Here is a 9158-nt window from a genome sequence, read left to right on the forward strand (position 1 = left end):
CCTGCCCTTGCTGGAAAAAAGAAAAAGAAGTCATTGCGCTAACTGTTAAAGAAAAAATGTCGTTCTTCGAAGCCAGAAAAAGACTGTCGTACCTTCCCCGAAGAAGTTATGCCGAAGTGACGCAGGCGGGGGCAGCGTCACAGAGGCCTCCGGAGTCCTCCGAGCCCACGCGCAGTGGTGCCGCAGTGACTCCTCCCGCCCCCGTGGTGGAAGCAGTCAGTACTGCTCCACCCTCTTCGACGGCCCTGCAGACACCAGCCCCGCAGGGCCCTAAAATCAAACGAACCCCAAGGCCCGAGGCACGTGTCTCGGCGCCTAACTCTCGGTCCTCCAGCGCCTCAGAGAGAGCGATGGAGGTCGACACAAAAACTCCGGTGTCCTCGACACCGAAGGACAAGCGCTCCCTCGAGCGCGGTAAGAGGGACAAAATCCCAATAACAACTCAAAATAAGAAGGCGATAACCTAAGGGTTATCGCTCATTTGAATTAGCCTTTTTAATCCTTGTCACCTATAATCCCACCTCTTACTTTTCCGTAGTGCCATTTCTGACCTTTCAGTTTCAATATGGCTTTCATTATCCATTGGAATTGTAGAGGCCTTTTACACAACTTAGGTGACATCAAAGACTTGTTAAGTAGCTTCTCTCCTGTGGCCTTGTGCTTACAAGAAACCAACTTAGGGGAAAAGCACAAAAACATTTTAAAAGGATTCAATGTTGTACGGCGCGATCGTACTCAGGCGAACCGGCTTTCTGGTGGCATAGCTATAGTTCTACGGAACGGCATTGCAGCTAGAGAAGTTACCATTAATACTCACTTGGAAGCCATTGCTGTCACGGTTTTAGCACACCAAACCATTACCATTTGTTCAATGTACATTCCACCACATTCCCATTTTACTGTAGGAGATCTGGAGTTAGATTTAAACCAGCTACCCAAACCTGTTTTAATAGCAGGTGATTTTAACGCTCATAACATATTATGGGGTAGCAAAACGAAATATGCCTTTTAAACACTGGTGCGCCAACCTACTGCTCCCCAAGCACAGGAGCTATGAGCTGTCTTGATCTGGCGCTGTGCACTCCATCTCTGTTGATCGATTTTAAATGCAGTGTGATTAACAATCCTTATGGTAGTGATCATATGCCCGGCATTATTAAAAACACATCTCCTTTCCCTACAGTACCATTAAGACCACCCCGTTGGAAACTCCATCTAGCAGACTGGCCTCTCTTCAGCGAGAAGGCCAGTCTTGATCACATATCAGATGATCAAACAATAGACGAAATGAATGAAAAGATTATTGCCTCCATACTTGCTGCAGCAGAACAGACGATCCCGCAATCCTCCGGCTTTTTAAGGAAAAAACTAAAACCCTGGTGGACGAATGAATGCACTCAAACTAAAAAAGCACAAAACAAAGCATGGGGTATTTTTCGGCGATATCCAACACATGATAACCTCCTGTATTTCAAAAAAGCAAAGCCGAAAGCCAGGTACACGCGTAGGCAAGCCGAAAGACAGTCTTGGCAAACGTATGTATCCTCGATCAATAGCTCAATAACATCCAAAAGAATGTGGGATCAGCTTCGTAAGTTTAGAAGCGAGTACGCTCCTTATACAATCCCCATACTCTCACCTCCAGGTACACAAACGAATTTAAAAGAACAAGCAGATATATTAGGGCAGCATTTCCATAACATATCAAGCTCGCTAAACTACTCCACTGAATTTCAAAAGTATAAACAATCAGCAGAAAAACAAGTTTCCGACAGCAGGAAGTTCTGAGAAACCATATAATGCCCCCCTAACACTTTCAGAAATTAACAGAGTACTCACTACTGGTAAAAAAACAGCGCCAGGTCCGGACGGAATACATTACACAATGCTCGCACACCTATCATCAAAAGCAGTTAAGACATTGCTCCGCTTTTTCAACATAATCTGGGAAACAGGAAAAATGCCCAATGCGTGGAAAAAAAGCCATTATAATCCCTTTCTTGAAAGCTGGAAAGCATCCTACAACAGCTACGAGCTACCGACCTATAGCACTCACAAGCTGTCTCGCCAAGTCCTATGAATCCATTATAAACATCAGGTTGGCATACGTCCTCGAAACTGAGAACCTGCTCGATAATCATCAGTGTGGGTACAAGAAAGGCTGCTCTACAACAGATCATTTAATTCGGCTAGAACACGAGATACGTGCGGCCTTTCTACACAAGCAATATTGTCTCACAGTTTTCTTTGATCTTGAAAAGGCGTACGACACAACATGGAGGTTCGGCATTTTAAGGGATTTAGCGGATTTAGGGATCCGCGGCAGAATGCTTAAATGTCTAGCTGATTTCATCTCCGATCGAACATTCCAGGTGCGTTTAGGAACGGTGCTGTCCAGCGTATTTATTCAGGAAAACGGAGTACCTCAGGGATGCGTATTGAGCACAACATTGTTTGTGGTGAAAATGAACTCGCTGAACAGTGTAATTCCATCTTCTATAATGCACTCACTATATGTGGATGATCTTCAAATTGCATGTCGTGCATCGAACATGGCAACCTGCGAACGACAAATTCAAATTACACTAAACAAACTAACGCAGTGGGCATCTGAAAATGGCTTTCGCTTCTCAAGTGAAAAAACAATTAGTGTTGTCTTTACACAAAAAAGAGGCCTACAACCAGATCCCATCCTTAAATTACAGGATGCCACACTACCCGTGAAACAAGAACACAAGTTTTTGGGTGTTCTGTTTGATAAAAAGTTGAACTTTCTCGCACACATCAATAGTATTAAAATCAAAGCGAACAATGCACTTAACATTCTAAAAATCCTCTCCCGGAAACGGTGGGGCTCTGACCCTAAATGCCTGCTACACATCTACCGCACTTTGGTGCGTAGAATATTAGACTACGGTAGCATTACATATGGTTCAGCCAGACTATCTTACGTCCGACGACTTGATCCAGTCCATAACCTAGGACTACGACTGGCATGCGGTGCTTACAGAACATCACCTATACAGAGCTTACATGTTGAATGTAATGAACCTCCTTTACAGCATCGCAGAGCGCTACTTACTTTTTCCTACATACTCAGAATTCGATCCTCACCACAACACATATGCTACAACATCGTCACAAAGTGCAGCTCACGCTTACATTACACAAATAAACCAAACATGATTAGGCCGCTTATCCTGCGATACGAGGAATACTGTCGGGATTACGACATCCCTCAGGAAGTCCTCCAGGTTGCCAGAAAGCCAGAACGTTTACCCCCGTGGTGTGATTTCATAGCGGTATGTGATTGGACACTAATACATCTAAAGAAAAGACACACACCACATCAACACATTATACAAGAATTCCGCGCTCTTCAAGACAAGTATATAAACTACACTGAATTTTATACTGATGGTTCTAAAACGGAAAAACACGTGGGTGTAGGGGCCATAACAGAAAATTGGGAAACAAGTATTCGATTACCTCAGCATGCTTCTGTCTACACAGCCGAAGTGTACGCGATATGGACGGTAGTTCAAAAGATCATTGCTGACAAACTTGAAAACACTGTCATATACACAGAGTCATTAAGCGTACTGAAGGCTCTGCACATTAAATCCCGAAGTGAACCCTTGTTAGGCGATATTTTGAATGCATTAACGTCAAACAAATATGGCAGATCAATTAAGTTTTGCTGGGTACCAAGCCATGTTGGAATATTGGGTAACGAAGCGGCGGATAGATGCGCATCAATGGCAGCGTACAAAAACATTCAAAATACAGCACTTCCATATAAAGACAGTGTCAATGCGATTCGGAAGGCCTTGACGTCAAAATGGCAACGCGATTGGGACACTTGTTTAAGCAACAAGCTTCATCTAATTAAACCTGTAATTGGCGAGTGGAAATCATGCAGTCACCAGCAACGATTCTACGAGGTGATCTTGTGTCGACTTCGAATTGGACACACACATCTGACGCACAATTTCCTTCTCCGAAAAGAAAACCCGCCAACTTGCGAAAAATGTAATGAAGCTCTTACAGTCATGCACATCTTAATAACATGTCCACACATCAATACACTGAGACGGAGGTTTTTACGCAGCCTGTATAAATTGCACATTCCATTACACCCTGCCCTATTACTAGCAGATGACCCCCTAGTGCCATATCCTAACCTCTTCGACTTTTTAGAAAAAACTGGTTATTTACGCCAACTATAATGTAATGCAGGTTTACCTGCCCTAACGTTCCGTTTTATTTTGTCTTGTGACTGGCGCAGCATGGCCTTAGTTGCCTTTGTGCGACTAAACCCAAACTAACTAACTAACTAACATCTGTGCAAGAATAGTAGGTGCGAATTGTGTAGAGAGCCGTTTAGAGATGCATCTCAACTGTTTGCCCATCTCGTGACGCATACGCGTGGCAGTCGTAACAGTATGACTAGTGCGCCGGAGAAGTAACTCACCCACGGGTTTTGCATATGAACGTGACCGTGATGCCGTGCAGGAAAATAACGCAGACATTCTCCCACAGGGGTGAGAAACTAACGGAACGCATCGTGTGGGGGCTCCATTTACGATTAAAACCGCTGAGTGAAATGTGAGACGTAAAGTATGCTGCTTGATTTTCTGAAGTTACCAGACAAAACGTCCTCTGCAGAAAAATTTGGGATGGTTGAATGTGAAGCATATTGCAGGTGCTGGCTGGAGCTCACTGTTTGCAGAACTATTATGCGCAAAGGTAGCGTTAGCAAACTAAATTCTAGACAAATCCGAACGGGCAGCAATTTTATTTTTCGTACGACTAGAAAGTTGAAACGTTCTCACAAGATGCTTGACACTTCGTTTAGTTTTTCGCAAGCGTTTTGACAGTCTACTAGCAAACAAGGTTTACCTGACCGTCCTTTTAATCATTTTACAGTGCCCCGCAGGGGCGTCTGCGTCAGCAGGCGTTTGGTGTGTTGCGACACCACGTACCCGAGCACACGAGGGTTGGACCCTCCCGCGTGTAGCGGTGCGCGGCTTAGCCGTGTCTGGGGAAAGGGGGATCCTGGAGGTTGAGCCGATGCTGGGTGTTTGGACCGTTAAGGCCCCCAGGCGGAGGCAACACACCTCTTCGGCCTCGGCTTCACATAGACGGCACCTCCAGACTGACCCACCTGGAGGAAACCGGCAGTCGCCTTTTCCTGTCCTCCTCTCCAATCTTCGTCTTTCTCTCCCACTTGTCCATCTTTCCTCCTGTCTTCTGCTCATTTCTTTTAACTTCCTATTTCCTGGCGGCAAGGGTTAACCTTGTGTAATATATCCAGTCTTGGGTATATATATATATTCGGTTATAGTGGGAATGTACCGCTGGCGTACGCAGAATAGAATTTTTCTAATCCTGTGACGTCCCCAGGTTGGGCTCCGAGGTGGGCGGCGGGCATTCCTGCCGAACACAGTAATCCTATATATGGCTTCAAATTTCCCCACACTCCCTGATCGCTCCCTGAAGAGGGGGCGCACCGATGAAACCTTCAACTTTCTGATGAAACCAAAAGAAATGTTTCCCAAATACCACGTAATACATAGCCAACATGAAACCAAGACAGTCCGTACAATATCCCCATTTGTGGTTGCAAAATGTCTGACAGAAGCAATCGGCTCTGGTTACAAAGTAACTAAGATGGGAAGCGGCAACCTTCTTCTGGAAGTGCGTGACAAGTTTCAATACAGCAAACTGACTAAACTTGTTGCGTTTGGTGGCATTCCTGTCTCTGTGGGCCCCCACCAGTCAATGAACACTGTGCGTGGTGTTATTTCTGATGACGACCTCCTTGAACTAAGTGTAAGCGAGCATTTGGATGGCTGGCAAGACCAAAACGTTGTAAAGGTGCAGCGAATTAAGTTAAGACGCGATGACAAGGAAATCCTAACAAAGCATGTAATAATAACGTTCGCAAGAAGTGAACTGCCTGATTCGATAGAGACCGGATATTGTAAACTTCGCGTACGACCATACATCCCCAAACCGCGCCGATGCTTCAAGCGTCAGCGTTTTGGGCGTGGATCTCAGAGCTGCCGAGGGCGTGCTACGTGTGTAAAATGTGCATCTAAAGACCACACATCAGATAACTGTTCTTCCGCAACCCACTGCACTCACTGTGACGGATACCACCCCGCGTATTCGCGATCGTGCCAGTCATGGAAGAAAGAAAAAGAAATAATTGAGCTGAAGGTCGAACTAAACATTTCTTTTCCTGAAGTGCGCAAGCGTTTTTCTCTAAACCACCAATCGAATCCGTCGTACAGTGATGTGACACGCCGGGGGGCAGCCCCACATCTTCTGGCGGCCGCGCAATTCACACGGAGTGTGACGGCGGTTACGCCATCAGCCCCCCTGGCGGGAGCAGCCACTGCTCTTCCACCCCCTCCCACGAAGGGCCAGCAGACCTCCGAGCCTGCCGGTCCCAGGGCCACTGCTCGTGCAGACAGGCCCGAAAAACTCCTGAGAGTGCCCGCTGAGCGGGCGTTATCCAGCGCCTCTGAAGAGGCGATGGATGTAACAAACTTCTCCGGCGTCTCAGACGCCGAAGGAACGGCGTCGCTCCCTGGAGCACGCCAGCAAAAAGGAAATACCCCGCATCAAGGGGCCTTCAAAGGTCTCTTGAGCCAACCTAATTGATCTCTTGACACACACCACAAAGCACTTCCAATATGGACACACAGATAACGCATTGGAATGTGAGAGGTCTATTACACAATCTTGATGATATTAAGGAACTCCTGCGCAGGTTTAATCCAAGGGTGCTGTGTGTGCAAGAGACACACCTTAACCCTTCACATACTTTCTCAAACAATATGCCATTTACCGCAAAGATCGCAGTGACGCTCTCGTCTCGTCAGGCGGTGTTGCTATTGTAGTTGATAAAGGTATCGCCTGCCAACATTTACATCTGCAAACACCCCTTGAGGCAGTGGCAATCAGGGCCGTGCTATTTGATAAGTTAGCAACAGTTAGCTCTCTGTACATCCCTCCATGCCATAAACTTTCCACAACAGAATTCCATAGCTTTATCACAGAACTCCCCGAACCTTACATTGTAGTAGGTGATTTAAACGCACATAACACCCTCTGGGGCGATTCTCGTTGTGATACGAGAGGGCGCTTATTGGAAAAGTTCCTTTTATCCTCCAATGCATGCTTACTAAACAAGAACTCACATTCTACAGCGTGGCGAACAAAACGTTCTCATCCATTGACTTAAGTATAACATCAAGTACACTAGTTCCATACCTGGAGTGGGACGTGATCGAAAATCTATATGGCAGTGACCATTTCCCAATTATCTTAAGATTAACAAAAAGCGATAAGTGTTCTCCACATCTGCCACGTTGGAAGGTCGACTTTGCTGACTGGAAACGATATAGAGAGCTGACACATTTGACCTGGGATGACATCTGTAGTCTCTCAATCGATGATAGAGTATCTTATTTGACGGCATTTATAACTGATGCTGCATCTATATGCATCCCTCAAACGAATGGATCACCCTCTAAACGGTGTATTTCTTGGTGGAATGAGCAGTGTAAGGAAGCCCGCAAAAATCAAAATAAGGCTTGAAGCCGCCTTCGTGACTGCCCAAGTACCGAGAAGTTGATCAGCTTCAACAAAATAAAATCAGAAGGTAGAAGAACGCGCCGCCTTGCCAAAAGGGAAAGCTGGCAAAAATACATCTCTAGTATTAATTCTTATACAGGCGAAAGAAAAGCCTGGAACAGGGTAAACAAAATAAAAGGCCGCGAAACTCATCCTCTGCCATTGGTAAATACACAAGGAGACACACTCATTGACCAAGCCGACTCTCTAGGGGTACATTTTGAAAGGATTTCTGGCTCATCCCACCATTCAGATACATTTCTGAGATACCGGCAACAAGCGGAACGACTGCCTCTGGATCGGAAAGGAAATAGCAACCAACCTTACAACCGCCCATTTAGCATGGCGGAATTTCAGGCCGCGCTCACTGGCTGTAACAAATCCGCTCCAGGAAGTGACAGGATATTGTATATAATGATCAAACACCTACACCCTGAAACCCACAAAACGCTACTGTCACTCAACTCTGTGTTCTCTGCCGGCTACATTCCATCCGCCTGGAAGGAAGCAATAATTATTCCAATACTAAAAGACGGCAAGGACCCAACTTCAGTTAACAGCTATAGGCCTATAGCGTTGACAAGTTGCCTATGTAAACTCTTTGAAAAAAATGGTTAACCGGCGTCTCCTTCATTTTCTTGAAAGTAACAAACTATTAGATCCCCTACAGTGTGGTTTCAGGGAAGCTAGATTCACAACTGATCACCATGTCCGCATCGAGACGAATATTCGCGATGCTTTTGTACATAAGCAGTTTTTTGTCAGTATTTATTGACATGGAGAAGGCTTACGACACGACGTGGCGGTTCGGAATTCTCCGTGATCTGGCCGAAATGGGAGTCCGAGGTAATTTGCTGAATGTCATCCAAAGTTACCTGTCTAACCACACGTTCCGCGTCAGAGTTGGCAATGTGCTATCTCGTCTATTTACACAGGAAACAGGTGTACCACAGGGTGGCGTGCTTAGCTGCACTCTATTCGTTATAAAAATGAAGTCACTTTATACTATCATACCACGTACAATGTTTTATTCTGTATATGTAGATGACGTACAAATAGGTTTTAAATCATGTAGTCTTTTCATCTGTGAGCGACATGTACAGCTTCGGCTAAGCAAATTGTCAATGTGGGCTGATGAGAATGGGTTTAAATTAAACATGCAAAAAAGCACGTGTGTTCTCTTCTCGAACAACAGAGGTATATTACCTGAACCCGCTATTTATCTTAATCGACAACAGCTCCCAGTGAGCCATGAGCATAAATTTTTGGGCCTCATATTAGACACTAAATTAACATTTATCCCCCACTTGCAGTATCTGAAGGCGAAGTGCATGAAGACAATGAATCTTCTGAAGCTCTTATCCCGTACATCCTGGGGAAGTGACAGAAGATGCCTTTTGGACCTGTATAAAAGTTTGATAAGGTCACGCCTTGACTATGGTTCTATAGTGTATAGTTCTGCTACGCCTAGTGCCTTGAAGATGTTAGATTCGATTCACCACTTGGGTATC

Source organism: Dermacentor andersoni, chromosome 1 (genome assembly GCF_023375885.2).
Source record: "Dermacentor andersoni chromosome 1, qqDerAnde1_hic_scaffold, whole genome shotgun sequence".
Classification (NCBI taxonomy): Eukaryota; Metazoa; Arthropoda; class Arachnida; order Ixodida; family Ixodidae; genus Dermacentor; species Dermacentor andersoni.